The 13,983-nt window shown below is 36.8% G+C and overlaps 1 protein-coding gene across 1 annotated transcript in view; it reads left to right on the top strand.

Annotated features, from left to right (window-relative positions):
• brinp1 (BMP/retinoic acid inducible neural specific 1) overlaps positions 1-13,983 on the top strand; it is a 156,323-nt gene that overhangs the window by 26,303 nt on the left and 116,037 nt on the right. The gene's annotated exons all lie outside the window — the stretch shown is intronic.

Consider the following 13,983-nt stretch of genomic DNA (forward strand, 5'->3'; position numbering starts at 1 on the left):
CGCACATCTGCTCTCCTCTCCGGCAGTTATTTGAGTCACTCAGTGGAAGGTGCTGAAAATAATGTCAGGATAGCATCTTCCATTTTCAAAACCTTTCTACTGCCGCTCATAGACGTGCCGTGAAACCCTCAACCACGAGGCATCGTTGGAAATCACTTTAAAAAACCGTCTTCGCTGCCTTTTTTTTATATTGAAGTTGTGTTTGCCTTTTTGGAGGAATTGGGTCTTTAGTGTAGAAATAGATAGCACACGATTGACACTGATAGCCTGAGATCCTCCGCTAAAAACAAGCTTAAAATATAGAGTTTCTAAATATTAATACAATTAAATTAGCCAATTGTTAATATGTACAGGGATAAAAATAATAATAATAACAATTATAATATCATGAAACAATAACAAAAATAATAGTAATAATAATATAAATTACAATCATGATAGTAATAATAAGTATGTATATATTATGTATTAGTAAAGGCATAAATACTGGTCTATTGTGTAATATAGATGTACAGAACAAGACAATGTTGTAGATTGCTATGAGTGCGAATTATATATATTTTTAATCAATCTGTTTGTAAATATTTTGAAATGAAACACCGAAAAAGGGTTGGGATTGAAAAGGTATTTTACTCATTCCAAAATCCTTTTTTCACACTACATTTTTTGTTATGTATCCTTTATTTGGCTTTATTTGAATTTGATTATTTTGTATCAACAAAAGAGTACATATTTTAAACATGTTCGGAAATAAAATGTATTGATCAAAGGGAGTCATGTAGAGACATTGCTAATAATTTCAGTTTTATCTGTTTATTTTTTTGGTGTTTTTGAAGCTTTTTGGATGATTCAAATCATTTATTTTCAAGTATAGCTGTCCAAAATTGGGGAACAACATTTCAAAATAAAAATATGTTTGATTTTCATCCTTTTTTATTGTCGTTTGCTCTAATAATGCCAACGGAAGGAAAAAAAAAAAAGAAGAGGAGCAGCCTTCAGGGAGGTCATGGGGTTTAGCTGTAATTGCCTCTTTAATCCACCGGGGTGACTTTTTCTTCACAAAGAAACACTCATATTCCCTTTCATTCGACATGAAACACCTTTTTTTTCCTATGCACATTAAAGGTAATCTCCTCACATATGGCTTCACCGACTAACAAGAAGAGCTGAAATTTGAATCGGCAGTTGTCACTAATAATGATTTATTAATCTTTAATCCGCCGGCTGAAGCCTTCATGTACAGTACAGAGCAACACTAAACTGCAAATGACACACAGCAGGTTCCCAGATGACACCAAATTGCAGTTGACAGAGAGTAAGTTCATTCAAACCGAGAAGAATATTAAGTCTGACACGGAACAAAACCCCCTCGCAGTATTGACATTTGTGCGCGGCACAGACACGAGGAATACAAATCGCGTGTACTGCGCGTACTTTGACTAAAGACGGGGGGATTTTGATTATTGTTTTTCAGCCGCTGCCATCTGTTCTCCGTCTCTGCAGATTTAGATGATTTATGAAAGTCTCTGCTTCGCTCCTTTTTGTTTGTTTCACTTTTGTCAATTCATGGGTTTCAATTAGGGGCCGTCAAGGAGGGGGACCAACCGCTTAGTGTCTCTTCAGTACCATCAAGAATTTAACCCTAGATACACCATGAATCCACGAAAATATAACTCGATTTGAGCCGGGTTTGCCTCTGGAGACGTCAGCAGCTGCTGCGTGCAAACCACACGCATGAACAGGTAAACATTTAAGAGCCAAAGGTGATTCGGAGCGACATATAAATAAAGTATTATTGCCCCAAACATTCACACCAAACACAGAGTCTTCAGGGATTGCTGGAGTGAAATACATTGTTCTCTTGAAGCTCCATTTTGTGCTCAGACTGATAAAATCCAGAGGAGAAAATGAGTCGCATTTCTTTTCTTCCCCCCCTAGAGAAGTGGCGTTTCTGCAGATACTGAAATAGGAAGAGCCAAACATGCCCTAACCCTGATAAGGTGATACTTTGAACACACATGAAAAATCAGAATGAAATGCGGTCCCATCATAGTTTCTGTTGCCATGCAACAACACTTCCTCTCAACCGATGCGGAGGCAGCGAAAGTGAGATTTGAATAAAATGCTACATACACAATTATCAACAGAGACAGAGAGACAGACAATCAGTCACAGAGGTGAGCAGCAGTTTTTAAAAAAAAGATGCAGTCCTGTGTTGTTTAAATAGTACTGCTAATACTAATACTATGTCTACTAGTGCTACTACTACAGCTCCTACGGCTACTAACAATACTATTGCTACTACTACCACATTTTCCACACTATAAGGCGCACTTAAAAGCCTTACATTTTCTCAAAAAACGAACATGAACATTACCTGGTGGGTGACTTGTTTAGAAACACTTTCATGACTCTGTGCCGACACACCGTGGGCGGGATTACGTCATTGCGTCATCACGGCCTGGGATTAACGACGCACGTCACATGATGGCAGACATTTATGGAGTGATATTACTGCCACCGGTTTGAGCGAGTGTGTTTTGGTTGTTGTACAATCAAAATCACTCTTCTGCGCGCTCAACCAGTCATACACATGCTTTCAACATGTCATACACGCACGCTCTAGCTGTCATACATGCGCCCTCTAGCTGTCATACATGCGCCCTCTAGCTGTCATACATTCGCTCAACTTCACTGCTGCGCGATCAACATTTGTCTGCTCACAACACCAGTCTCACGCGCTGCTGCTTGAAGCCTTTTAAACATCATTTGAACATTGTTACTATGGAAATTAATAGAGTTGTCTGAACGCTTAATAAAGTTTGACTTTATTTGACCATTTTGTGGACGTTCCCTTTAGCACAGCTCCATCTAGTGGATTCATAACGAAACCCCAGTCAAACGTTTGACTGCAGTATCTTTTATTCTATGCGCCTTATAATCCGGTGCGCCCTATTTATGAAAACAGTTCTAAAATCGCCATTGATTGAAGGTGCGCCTTATAATCCGGTGCGCATAATAGTGCAGAAAATACAGTAATACTGCTTCTGCCACAGCTAGTGCTGCTAGTATATCTACTGCAAACGTTTGTGCACCCCTCTAAGATTTCATGATCATTTGCTCCCACTTTATAAGAGAAGATCACAGCAACAAGATTTGATTTCCTACAGAGATGTAGACATTTCAGTGTTTTCCAGACCAAAATTCGAATAAGAGTAGCATCTCACAGTTTTATTATGATTTTATGTCAAAAATGGTGCTTGCAAAAGTTTGGGCACCCTTTGAATCACATTCATCTCAAGACCTGTAGGGATTTTGGCTTACATGTTGCAGCACAGAGTTGCTTTAATTTAGCTTGTGAGACCTTCAATTACAAAGACAGGTGGAACCAATCATGTCTGTTTAACAGAGGGAATTGCTGACTGTGCTGGTCCTACGTTCTTTTTTAGAGAGCAACCCTCCACTGACCTCAAAACCAAGATAAACCATTATCATGAATTAGGAGAAGGATACAAGAAATGATCAAGAATGTTTAGGACTGTCTGTCTTCACAGTCAGAAATGTAGTGCAGAAATGGAAGAGGCCTCAAGAACAGTCCTCGTGAAGGAAAGATGTGGTAGACCAGAAAAAAATACATGGAAGGCACAGGCGAAGGATGGTTAGAATGGTCACAGACAAGCCATAGACCACCTCCAGAGACCAAAAGAACATCTGGCTACTGATGGTCCAGTTTGTTCCACAATCCAGCTCATTGGACGAGCCTTTCTTGAGTGTCCGTCACAAGAAGAGTCGCATGAGGTTTACACAAGTACATCTGGACAAACCAGAAGCAGACTAAGATGGAGTTATTTGGACTGAACAAGTGGAGGAATGCATGGCAAAAAAAACACTGAATGAGAAGAAATGATTGCCTACTGTGAAATTTGGTGGAGGGTCCATCGTGTCATGGGGCTGGATAGCACAGGGAATGAAAACCTTATTCCTTTAAAATTGAGGTCCACATAAATGTCTAACAGTATCAGCCTATTCTTCACAAGTATCGACCACAAAGTTGAACCTCAGCCAGGGTTGGAGCAGGAAAATGTATATTTATATACATATATATATATATTATTTTTTCCATTCCATTTCCTTTATTGAACAGAAAACTAATGGAAGCTGGAAAGCTCACTCTGCTCTATTGTTTAATGCAACTATCGATGTTTGTTATGTTTGGTAAGAATCGATGCTAAATGAGTACTTTGTGAGGCTTGAAGTATCAATACTTTCCATTGATCCTTCCATCACAAGTGGAGTCTCCTTGAACATGTTTCGGTTTGGCACGAATCAGTGGCTGCACGTATCGACATTATAGCCTCGTCAGCCGAGCTCGCATTGTTCCGAGTTAACTTCATTATTTATGACTGTGATGGACTCAGAGGGAGAGAATATTCTGGTGTTTTTGGAAATTTAGTTTGTCTTATCCCAATCCTGCTGGGTTTTTTCTATTTTCTGATTAAGGGGTTACGTCATTCTGCGAGACAATCACACTTAAAGTATTAAAAAATGATTGCAAGGAAAACCAATTTACCTTTTTTTTTTCTTTCCCAGAAAGCAGGATTGATTCACCTCTTGAGACAAATTCACTTTGATTACTTTGGACTTAATTTAAATCTCAAATATTGATCATTTAAGCCATTAATTCCGTCAAACTTTAGGTCCTATCTCGGTGTGCGTCTGCCGGCTTGTCTCCTCGATCTTCCCGTGACTTAGCTTAGGATTCAACCGCTTTGAAAAATAATGCGCTACCTTGTTGATACTTTATCCTCGTATTGAAGATTAAGTCTAATTACACACTTACAGTCAGACTCCCAATGGCTCTTCTTCGGGTGCTTCCACCTTAACTACCAACTATACTTCCCCTTTGTACACGTTATACTTTTAGTGTTTCTTTAAGTAAATTAAATCATTTGTAAAGCACCCAGAACAGGGTCACAAAGCGCTTGAACAATCAAAAGCAATACACAGTTAAAATACATACAAATTTAAAAACTCTTTAGACAACATAAGACGAATACAGCATCCACAAGAGTATTAAGAAAAAGCCTGCACTAATAAAAAGGTTTTATGTTGCTTCTTGAAGGAGTCAGTAGATCATCAAACACAGAGATCATTCCAAAGCTTAGGAGCAACATTCTGGAAGGATTTCTCTCCTCTGGTCCTGAAGCGTGTTCAGGAACCATCAGTAGATTCTGATCCAAAGACCTCAGAGCCCGAGCTGGGGTGTAAGTCTGGATCAGATCACTGATGGAAGGTCTGACCATGAATAGATCTGAAAGTAAGAAGCAGAATTTTAAAATTGATCCTGAAAGAAACTGCCAGTGAAGAGTTTTAAGTATCAGAGAAATGTGAGTTCTTCTAACAGAGCTACTTGGTCAGAATTCTCGCTGCAGAGTTTTGTATTTACAGTAGACAAGACAACTCCTTCTTATTTAGAGACAAAAATAAATTGTTGCAATAGTCTAAATGAAAAGACACAAACACATGGATTATAAACTCCAGATTGTGTTCTGTCACCATTTTCATGAGTTTAGAGATTTGTCTCAGTTGAAGGAAACATTTTTTTTAAGGTACTGTTGGGACTTTTTGTTCAGTTTTTTTACTGTTGTTGAGATATAATATAATTGAGAAGAAGTTGGAATTTTCTTTTAGATCAAATGAATACGGATCATAGATATTGTTTAGTTAAATTGATTGTAATTTTTTATTTATTATATATAAGTTTAATGTTGCCCTGTCAAACAATAATAATATAATAATATATATATAATAATAATAATGTAAATAATAAATAGTACTGGAATCTTTTTTTAATCTTTATTCATATTTATATTTTAAATGTATTTTCTATCTTCATTTAACCAGAAATAATCCCATTGAGATTTATAATCTCTTTTGCAAAGGGTACTCAGCTAAGCGAGCAGCATAGTATCATTTACAAAATTAGAAAACGACCAGAAAATTTCATAAAAATATTACTGAGCAAAAAACTTCATTACATGAGAATCGCTGGTCTTGTTTTACGAGAGTTGTACATATAGCAGTGAAACAGTCCTTAATCTAAGGTTTAAAATCTTCTAAACTCGGAAGATAATCCAATTTAAAATGACCCTGTACATAATTCCAGGACGAATGGGCAAATGTTTTTGAGGGCACTTTGCCCAAAGTCAGTCAGGGTACGATAGATAATGTACTTTTTAAATCCGTCGTGCCTGAGAAAAACACGTTTAGTATTGAGGAAAAATGAAAACGTGTTCATATTATAAATGGATTTCATAAGACGTTTTTGGGAAAAAATCCTTTTTGATGCTTAAAAAAATTTGAAAAAATAAGTCTGATTATTTCATGTACTTTATGTTTATTTAAGATATTGTCAGACACATTGTATTCATCTTTATATTTTGCTTTTTAATCTGTCTTGTAAAGTACAGAGCAGGGTGCCTTTAAATAAAATGTATTATTATTTATATCTTAAAAAAAGGCATGCTTGTTTTTAGTAACAAAGTGTAATAAACAGACTTCCATGATCTCTCTTGGCTTCATTAAAGACCTTTTGGATGCTGTCGGGGGAGACTGCGCAGCTGACAACATCACTTGACATTCATATGCATGAGCGAAGGAGGAACTGCAGTGCGAACAGTATCATTTACATCCTCTTAGCAACTCCCGGCCAGGCTCTGATTCATGTCAGGAGCTCCTCTGGGCACGTTTTTGAGTGTGACCAGCTGAGGGAATGGAAGGCTGACATTTCTGCCTCTAATCTCACAATGTTCCAGCTGAGAGCTGGAACATGCACTAAGAGGAAAATTGTGTTAAAGGTCGTAGCATTGTATGTTCGCGTTATGTGTCCGTGTGAAGGGAGTGAGCCGTAGGAAGAGAGAGAGAGACGAAAATAAATTATAAAAAAAACAAACAAAGAACCGTTCCCCCCGCAAGGTAAATCGAAGGAAAAACAGTCAGTGGTTTCTCATCAATAAAACCAGCCAGTAATTAGAGAAAGCACTTGAAAGCCAATTTGTGAGTTGACAAATGATCCATCTTCATCGGTATCGAAGCCACGCTAGCGTGGAGCAGCAGAAGCAGCGGTGAACGTGGTGACAAATGGCCCCCGCCGGATCCGGCTGGAAGTCTCCGCCATGAACGCCGGTGATGCCAGATGAAGAATATTTCATCAAACCCCCGAGAAACACATGAACGACTCAAAACTTCTACCAAGAAATTAATCTCCAGGTATACCAAACAATGTATCGGTAAAATAACGTTTCATCCAGTGCTCACGTTAAATATATGTATTTGTATTCACGCAACAGAATCATGTGTAGGCACCATAACCCTGCACTGCACGGGAAAAACAATATTTTAATAAGCATGACATTTAAAGTAGAAATTCACTCATCTGAATGAAAAGTTAATCAGCGTAATGGAAAAGCAAAATTATATCCCTGGTAATATCTTTTAATTGATGAGGAAAATATAAAGCAGGGGAAATAATTAACTCAGGAAATGTTAAGACCCAGGAAGGAAATAAAATAGGGAATAATGTATATTTAGAAACTACAGAATTATATTGGTATCCAAATAACTTTTATTAAAAAAAAATCTATCTTAAATTTAAGTGGAACAAAAAAATGAACTACAGCATGAGATTGGTGAGGAAAACAAAGTTGAACTTTAAATTGATTGATTTTTTGGAATGTACTTATATCGGCATTAAAAAAATACTTCCACATGACATAATGATTTGAGTAAAGTAATCTTAAAACAAGGTTTAAAAGTTCTTGAAGGACAAATTCAACATATTTTTTACTGAAAAATAACAATTAAAGGTAAACAATGAAACATTTTAAAGAGAGTTCTACATCCAAGAGTACGAGAGGAGAAAATAAAACAATACATTATTTTCTTTATAAACGTTAAGTAAGTAATTCTTATTTGTATAGCGCTTTTCTAGACCAGGGTCACAAAGCGCTTAAACAATCAAAACAATATTCAATAAAGTATATACTTAAAAGATCAAGATAAAACTGATAACACAACATGAGTTCCAGAAAATCAAGGAAAAGCCTGAACAAATAGAAACGTCTTAAGATGTTTCTTAAAGGAGTCAGTAGATCCATCAAGAGCAAAGAGGGAGAGGAAGATTGTTCCAAAGCTTAGGAGCAACAGCCTGAAAAGATTTCTCTCCTCTGGTCCTGAACCGTGTTCAGGAACCATCAGTAGATTCTGATCCACAGACCTCAGAGCCCGAGCTGGGGTGTAAGGCTGGATCAGATCAGTGATGTAAGGAGGAGCCTGACAGATTTATGAAATAAAAATAAATTATTTTTCTGAGTTCTGTTAGGTCTGGTTCTTAATTGTATCTATTGTAATAGACTCAGTTGTGTTCTGTCAGTTTTCATTTTTGGCCAAATGTGTGTGAATGAAGGGCTTTGCCAGGGGAGTCATGTTGTGTAGCTAAAGAGCTGCGAACCACTGTCGTGAAACTGTTTTTAAATACATGTCTAATCTATTTGATTTAAAATAAAAGCTCCAAATCTGATTTGGTCAGAGTTGGTACCATTATGGTAGTGTCGAAAAGGGATTTTGAATAAATAATTAATTTAACCTTTTGTTCTACAGTATAAAGTTGCTTCTTAATATTGTCCACTGTAACAGACTAAGCTGTGTTCTGTCAGTGTCATTCATTGAGCCAATGTATTGGTGCTTAATACCAAATTATTCAAGTATTCAGTTACTCTTTTGCATTAAAAAATAAGATAATTTGTGAATTCATTTATTACATAAAATTGAACTAAAATCAAAACTTCTCTTTGTTGAATGTTCCCTCTGTTTTTTGTTTTTTTAATGTAATTGAACAATGAAATGTAAACAGTTTTTTTGACACTAGTTACTTGAAGACAGAGGGGAAAGTAAAAGTCTAAAATGTCAAGGTTATCAAAAGAACCCCTGAGTGCAAATTGCAAAGGATGTATAAGTATAAATGTGTATGAATTGTGCTAAACTAAAGTTACAATTATTATTATTTTTTGTATTATGTATGCTAAAGTGATATTTTTATTCTATTCTATTCTTATTTGGTTGCCATATTTAGATGAAAGTAGTTCATAGTTTACTAAAACCTTTGTTTATTCTCAAGTTGTGGTTAAAATGCAAAGGGGAAAAGTATAAGTTTAAGTTAAGTTCAGGAACCGTATTTGTTTGTTGTCTCTCTACTGCTCTGATCCTGTTATATTTTTCCAAGAGTACTTAAAAAGCTCAAATTTCTAAAGTCAAAACCACATCTTTTTCATTGATCAAGGAACATTATTTTGGATGTTTAACATTATTGAACACAATGTGTAAATAAGAATTAGTTTTCTGAACAAGAATTTTTTTCTTTTTTTGAGCCTAGAAAGTAAAGTTCACTTCTAAAAAGCATGGCTTACCTTTCTCTCCCCTCAGGAGAGTCACGAAGACAATCTGTGTAGATTTTTTCAGTATTTCAAAAAAAAAGTTTTTACCAGAAGTCATGAATCCTCAGTTTCAAAACTCAATATTCTGTTCTCCGGATGGATATATTTGATAAAAGAGGATTTGGAAATCATTAATAAAGATGATTCAAACGCACCTTTAATTAGTGATGGTGTGATGAAGCTTCATGAAACACTGTTATGTTTTTCAGAAGTCAGTAGGGGGCGCCATCAGTTTAAAAATGATGTTCCATTAGAACAGTTGTTCAAAACAAAAGAAAAAAGTGCCGAGACCAAACCGTCACTGTATTTACCCCTTGATGCCTGATTTCATTTGCACACCCTCGGACTCGTCTTCCTCACAGAACCGCCTCAGTTAGTCTAATGCTTTCTCTGAAACCTCATTAATTAGTTCGCCTTTTGAACGAAGCGGTCCGTGTTTAGAACCCCGGCTCATAAAACCCGCCGACGCATCGCCGTCACTCAAACGCGCGACTGTCAAACCCGCCTCGGAGCGGCGCCGCTCGCATCGCTCCACATGACAGATGCGACCGCCTCTTCATTCCCCCTCCGGCTCTCATTGATCTTTTCCCCTCTCAGAATAGATCTGGACACAATAATTCAACCGCCAGGTAAATTGGAATAACTCTGACCATTAGTGAATTGGTCTGCTCTTTAAAATCAGCCATTGATCCCGAGTCGGAGCTGATTGGTTGCTGACCAGCCGTAGAATTTAATTATCAAACCGAGTGTTGCTTGCTCAGCCGTGTTTGTCTGAAGGTCAGAGTGTCGGCACAATGTGTTTTTTCTTTTTTTTTTTTTTTCTTCTACTCGTGGCAAAGGAGAATCCAGTACAAATGAAGTTAGCCACGTCTGGTTGGACCCTCCTGCTGTTCTGCTCCATCGAATGTTGCATCAAAGTGGCAGATTACCAGCACGCCTCTTTGAACATAAAATCAAAGCTGTAATAATTGAGATTATGTTTTTGCTCGCCAATTTTCCAGCCAATCTCTTACTGATGATACTCAATTCAGCCTGTCTGACCTCCTTTGAGGACAGAGCGAACCAATCGGCTTTGAGTATCTGCCTCGACTCTAGCGTAGCGTTGGGTCCCCGATCTATAGGAACTATAACATTCTAACACATGGTTATGGCTTTATTTCCCAAAATTATTAATACCATTATGGCAGATCCTGGTCCACACCATGTGGAGAACAGTAAAATAACATATTTAGTTATCAACATATTTAGTGAAATGAAAGGAATATGTACTTAAATGTCAACTAATATTTAAAGTTCTCCTACGTCTTAAATCCAAGCGAACAAGAGGTTACGGTAGCGGAGCTCATTATGATGTTATAATGGCTTCACTCCACCTCCAGCCAGCTGTAATCACACCCCGCTTTGTTTATACAACGAGTCCTTTGGAGGTGGAGATTTCCAGAATTGGTTACAAGTGGTGACAAACCTCCATGTTTGACCAATCACAGCAGAGTGGCTGTGGTTATGGTAAAAAAGATTTAATCTCTAATGTTTTCTAATGTCAATATTTCAATGAAAAGAGAGTTTTGTACAAACACACACTGATAATACACATCCATTTAAGACACAATTACATCAACACATTAGTTGAACTATAACATACCCACTACTCTGTTGTCAAAAGTAGGGTAGGTACTAGTTTTCCTGGTGTATTATCAAAGTCAGAATCAAAAATACTTAATTAACCCCCAAAAGAGAAATTTCTTTTAAAAGCAGTTACTTAAAGACAGTGGGAAAAGTAAGTAAGTCTAAAATGTCTAGGTTACAAACAGAAGTAAAAATCAAATATCATATATTAATAAATATAAAATATACAGTTAATAAATTCTATCTAAAAAGTGTAAATATAAATATAGACATGAACATGAGCAGTATATATATATATATACAGTATATATATATGTGCGTATATTATGTATTACATCGTGAAGCAGCAGAGCTTTTTACTATAGTTATCAATACATTTCCTACGACTGCAACCAATCAAATAAATGCCCTAAAAAACTAAGGACTAAACTGACCTATTGAAGTCATTTGAGACGGGGAATATCGACTGTTTCTGTCCGTGATCTCAGCTTTATATGCCAGGATTACTTTGTTTCATTCGTTTAAATTCGGCATTTGTTTCTCCACTGTCTGTCCACTGCCCTGAACCTGTAATATTGTCCAAGAATATTTAAATAATAACACATTTCAGAGTCCAATAGCAAAACACAAGGTAATAAACTCACTCAACAAAAGATATAAAATATCCAGAAGGTGACACATAAGACTCACGGCAGATTAAATCCATCAACGTGAAAGCATACAAGGGCAAAAGATGAGACAATCCGGTGCTGTAACCCTTGTTTCCAACTGAAAATGGAAGCTCGCATTATCGCAGGAAAGCTGTGTCGCGTAGGAACTAGTGGACCTTGAGTGTTTCAACCAGATGGGCAGTGGCAAGTCTCTGGCGCTCTTAAAGCTTAACATGGTGGGGGGTAAAAATAATACTGGTTTATTCGTCTTTTTAATTTTCTAACAGCTTTTTTTAAACACATCTAAATGTGAAAAGGTTCTTGCTTATATAGTGCTACCTTTTCTCAAACATACACATACAGAACACCATCGTCAGCATACAATCAAACATACATAGATGCAAATACACAAACATCTTGTTGCAATCGTCCAGAACTCTTGCTGATTGGACGTCATGGTGAGATGCTTTTTTTTCATGCGCTTAATTGTAGTTTTTTGCATGTTATGCTATTGTAATCTTTACTTTTTAGTTTTTCTGTGAATATAACCCTGACATTTGATGGAGTCTACTGACTCCTTTAAGAAACATCTTAAGACGTTTCTATTTGTTCAGGCTTTTCCTTGAATTTCTCGAACTCCTGTGTTGTTCTCAGTATTATCTTGATCTTTAAAGTATGTACTTTTTTGAGTATTGTTTTGATTGTTTAAGCGCTTTGTGACCCTGGTCTCGAAAAGCGCTATATAAATAAATATTACTTACTTACTTACTTAAATTTAACTGGTCCGCGGTACAGAAAATATTGTATATAAAGGCTGATATAAGGAATCATGTTGTTAGACGCATGAAATATTTGGACATTTTTATATAAAAAAAGATAGAAACCATGTTTAAAAAACGACAGGTATTCGTGGATATATTTAGTACTTTAATCAAAATTCAAATTAAATATTCAAAACATGCAAATATTAAAGCTTATTTTTATAAACAAGTCACCTGACTTTCCATCTGTTTTTCTCTGCTTTATGCCAATATTACCCAGAAGAAATGTGAATATCTACACTCTCCACAGACATGGCACTCGGGGAAATGATAGATGGGCCGGGTGGAATTACTGAAGATTCGCTCCATGTCCTTCGAGTCCTACCTGTCTTTCTGCAGACGCTTCATTGCTCGCCGATCTCTCGCCTGCTTGGGATTTGGAACACAAATACAGCGAACAAGCCTCCCCGTTCTTTTTCTTCTTCTTCTTCTTTTTTTTCTTTTAATAAAGAGGCGCACTTATTGTCCCGGACCCGGGTAGAGGAATTGATTGACAAAGCCGGCTATGGGACGAGAATGTGAATTGAATCTGGGTGAATGAGGCAGAAGTAAGGAGGAGTCGCGGCATGAATAAGCCTGTTTAAGAAGAGGAGGGAGAAAACAAGCTGCCCTTGTCCGTGTCTGGTGATTTCCTGAAGCAGACATCCTCCTCTTTTTACCAGGATTATTCAAGGGTAACTGTGATTCACTCTGTGGTGCTTCCATCTCGGTCAGGATCTTTCTTTTCAAGCATAAGTTATGGAATCAGATAGTAGTCTATTGTTAACAAAAGAAGAAGTATAATCCAAGGTAGTCAGAGGACGATGGAGCCATGATTTATTTGTTCATTAGAAAATTATAAGTTTGTTTTAATTACTGGAGGCAAAATCATCAGATATTTAAAACAAGACAGAACTCATATATACATACTGTATATTTGGTACTTCTGTTCTGTTATGATACTTTTGTTCTAATGATCTAATGATTTGTGTTATTTTGAATAAACCACTTTACAGCAGTGGGTTGGAGACAGTGGTTTCATTTTACTGAGATACTTTTTTGAAGAAAACTGACACAACGAGAGCCTTTTATCTTGATTTGTGAACATATGCACATGCGGTATTTGACAACCACGCAACACAGGAGCCACAAAATTTCACTTAAAAGGTGACCTAGAAGCAGAAGACAAAAAAAGCAGAGTGCAAACCGTTAAAAAATGGTGAAAAAGTGTGGCAAAAATGTCCATGAGATGGCGCAAAGGTCCAGTGAGTTCTTTTTTCAAGGGCAAGAACAATAAATGGCGTTTTTCCAAACAGAGGGTGTTGATCTACCGAAGAAAAAACACAAAATGAGGCCGAATTAAATTGAAAAACTTAAAGTAAAAACTAAATAGACAGACACTCAAAGTACTTTCTC

This window comes from Callionymus lyra, chromosome 5, assembly GCF_982586985.1.
Source record: "Callionymus lyra chromosome 5, fCalLyr1.hap1.1, whole genome shotgun sequence".
NCBI lineage: Eukaryota > Metazoa > Chordata > Actinopteri > Syngnathiformes > Callionymidae > Callionymus > Callionymus lyra.